Here is a 3,852-nt window from a genome sequence, read left to right on the forward strand (position 1 = left end):
TATTGTCAGGTCTATTTCCCTTGTCAATTCTACCTGTAATATCTGTCCTGCTCCAGGGTAAAGATTATCCAGCCTCAGCTTCATATTGCCTAGTTGGAGATGACAGTGATCTTTGCTTAGTGCCAGAAGGACTTATTCATAATCGTGTGTAAAATGCTGTTTGCTTCTAGGCTTGTTACATTTGCAGGGGTTCAGTTGTCTTCTGTTTGGGGAAGTCTTACCTTGTCCAAAAGTAATGCTCATTGCAAGTCTCTCTGAACACCGGAGAGCAGCTAGAGCAATAGGGTTAAAAGAATAAATGAGTCCTGTGTAGCATATATCAGGTCACTTCTATGGAGCTTTTCCATTTTGCTCTAATTTGAATATGTTTCTCATGATTTACTATGGCTAGAATGAAACATCTGAAAAAATACTCATGTTTCTTAAGAGGAAAGATTTGTTGCAATGATGAGGCAAAATATATGTGAAGTGATGTAAGGATTGTTGGGACATGCTGGACCTTGCAGATTCCAGCCAAGATCTCATGCATTATACAGTATCAGAACGTACTGCACTGGAACCATTAGTTATTTTGACATTGCAGTGTTTAACTGCAAGTGTTTAGCAAAACCAAAATTTCCAAGTTCAGGCTCCCATATGCTATGGTTGATGAGTATGAAATCAACACTCATAAAATTGTGGTAGGCACTGTGTTGGTGGTTGAGTTGGCATTAGTCACCTAGAAAGGTTTGAAAAACAAAACAAAACAAAAAAACCCAAGCAAACAATCAAAGAAAAATCAAACCAAAAGAAAAAAATACAAGTAGCACATCTCAGAGCAGAGAAGCCACAACAGAGGAGCAGCAGTAATGGGACCACCTTTTGCTATAATTTATCATCATCAGATGGTGGTCACATCCAGCCCTGGAGTGTGTGACCATGAAAAACAGGCATTTAAAAACCATGTAAAGTGAAACAGGTTTGTTCTGTAGAATAAAAATATCTGAGGAAAAATGGATAAATTGTGGGATAGATATTTATTGTAGAAATTGCATGTTGAACTCTGCTAATCAATGCGAGTTCAGCCAGTGCATTCAGCTGAAAACAAAAGTGGTCATAAAATTAGAGCTGAACTCTGACTCTTACTGCTGCTCATGTATTTGACAGAGTCCATGCATAAAACAAATTTTCCCATCACCCATGCAGTCACAGAGTGAACAGAACTCTTCTTAAAGAGGAATGTTATGGAAAAGCTACTACGGCGATCAGGTAATGGGATAGTATCCATGGGGAATAATAGGACTGACTAACATGAGCTGAGGAATTCTGCAGATGGGACTGGATTCTTTCTTGGTCAGATTCATTAAACAGTGGGAGAGTATCCAAAGGAAGGGCTGAAGGAAGGGAGCCAGAGGGAATCACAATAAAGGAAATCTGATAGTCTTTGTGGTTTCAAACTTCTTGTATTAGATAAAAAGATGGAGAAAATTGACAGAGCTGAATTGCAACTTTTAAAGCAAATATGTTAAATAAGAGGGTAGAAGTGGGTGATGCTGAAATCTGGCAAAATTCACACTGATTTTCATAAGAAGAGCATCTTAAGTCAAGAGTATTGCCATTTTTAACCAGTGCTACAGATAGAATCATAGAATAAACAACAGAAATAGTGGGGGTAAGTATGGCAGTAGGAGTCATCACAAAATGATCATTCACCTTCTATGTTCCTCCTTATTTAGCCTTTTTGGCTCCATATTTTGCTCATCTGACAGCAGATTCCTTTAATGGCTGCTGTGAGTGACACTGAAGCAGAGAAAAATAAGCAGCAAAAATTCTGCTATGGAAGAGGAATGGAGGCAAAGAAAGAGAATAAATCCAGATGTTGAAGGATAGTTAAAATGGATACAATTCACACGCACACACAGAGTGAGAGAATAGTCCTGAAAGCAAATACAGATCTGTACATTTGGAGGGAGAGGCGATCATAAACCATCCTGGCTGTAAATATGCTGTAAAATGTTTCATTTTCTGGTTTTGTTTTTTTTTTTTTTAAATGTCACTTCCTTATTCTTAATGCAACTGTGCTGAAAACATACAAAAGACTTCATTAGAAGTTCTGTTTTTATACTGATGATGTATGTTATTAAAAGTCCAATCTCTCCTACCCTCTTTTTTTCCCAAATATGAATTTGCATGAGAGAGCAGAACAACACAGTTCCAAATAGTGTTCTTATCTCTACATAATGTTATTATGCAAACTATAATCAAACTAGGTGACAGTCCTCCAGACAAACCTTTAGTATTAAGAGCTTTCAAAGCTCCAGGGCAGATTGTTGTTAGTGGGATAGTTAATTAAATGGAAGTTGGATTTTGTTACTTTATATAAACAACTAAGAGCAGCTGGAATGATGTTGGTCCTCTGGGTTTTTTTTTTTCCTTTCTGTTTGACAAATATTAATTGAGCTCATTGTTCCATGTAAACAGCAAGTTTACTTATGGCAATGTGGTTGCTACAGAACATCAGGTAGCTGTTGCTCTCTTCTGCCCTTTACCCATCACCTGGGCACTTTGGGATAATGCAGTCTGCTGGGTTTGGTTGGGGTGGAGTTAATTTTCTTCACAGTAGCTGGTATGGGGCTGTGTTTTGGATTCGAGCTGAAAGCAGTGTTTATAACACAGGGATGTTTCAGTTACTGCTGAGCAGTGCTTGCACAGAGTCAAGGCCTTTTCTGCTCTTCACCCCAGCTCACCAGTGGGGAGGCTGGGGGGGGGCGCACAAGGATTTGGGAGGACACAGCTGGGACAGCTGAGCCTGACTGACCACAGGGGTATTCCCTATCATATGGTGCCATGCTCAGCATATAAATCTTGGGGAAGAAGAAGGAAGGGGAGGGGTATTTGAAGTGATGGCATTTCTCTTCCCAAGGTGGCCACTGCACGTGATGAAGCCCTGTTTTCCTGGAGGATGCTGAGCACCTGCCTGCCCATGGGAAGTGGTGAGTGAATTCCTTGCTTCACTTTGTTTGTGTGTGCAGTTTACTTTACATATTAAACTGTCTTTATCTCAACCCAAGAGTTTTCTCACTTTTACTCTTCTGGTTCTCTCCTCCATCCTACCAGAGGGAAGTGAGCCAGTGACTGTGTGGGGCTTAGTTTCTGACTGTGGTTAAACCATGATATGCAGGAAGCAAGAAATGCATTTCCCTTCTTTAGTTCTTGGGGAGAGATTCGTGTGGGGTGCAGGGTATGATATAACAGCTGGAACGATGGTTTTTCATGGATTGCACATAGAGCATTTCTGCGGGCTAAGTGCACTTTGCGGGTGGCAGGGGAACCCTCAGGGACAGGGGCAGTCTGAGAGCTCTGCCCTTGCCTTTCGGGGGCTCTCTGGGCTGTCCTGCCTTGTCACACCGAGGGGGACAGAAACTCATCTGCAGCCACCGTCCTGGGCAGAGCGGCGGGCGCTGTCCGTGGTGCTGCAAGAGCCGCGGAGGGGAGACCTCTTGGGTGATGGTCAAACACACACACAGAGACACACACAGAGACACACACAGAGACACAGACACACACACAGAGACACAGAGACACACACACAGACACAGACACAGACACAGACACAGAGACACAGACACACACACACAGAGATACACAGATATACACATTGAGGCACACACAGAGACACACAGAGATACACACATAGAGGCACACACAGAGATACACACACACACACACACACACACACACAGAGATACACACACAGACACACATGCAAACACAGACAGGCAGACAGAGACATACAGAGAGAGATACACACACAGGCACAGACAGACACACACAGAGACACAGAGACAGACACAGAGACACAGACGTGCACAA

The sequence above is a fragment of the Acanthisitta chloris genome, unplaced genomic scaffold (genome assembly GCF_000695815.1).
Source record: "Acanthisitta chloris isolate BGI_N310 unplaced genomic scaffold, ASM69581v1 scaffold1699, whole genome shotgun sequence".
In the NCBI taxonomy this organism is placed as follows: domain Eukaryota; kingdom Metazoa; phylum Chordata; class Aves; order Passeriformes; family Acanthisittidae; genus Acanthisitta; species Acanthisitta chloris.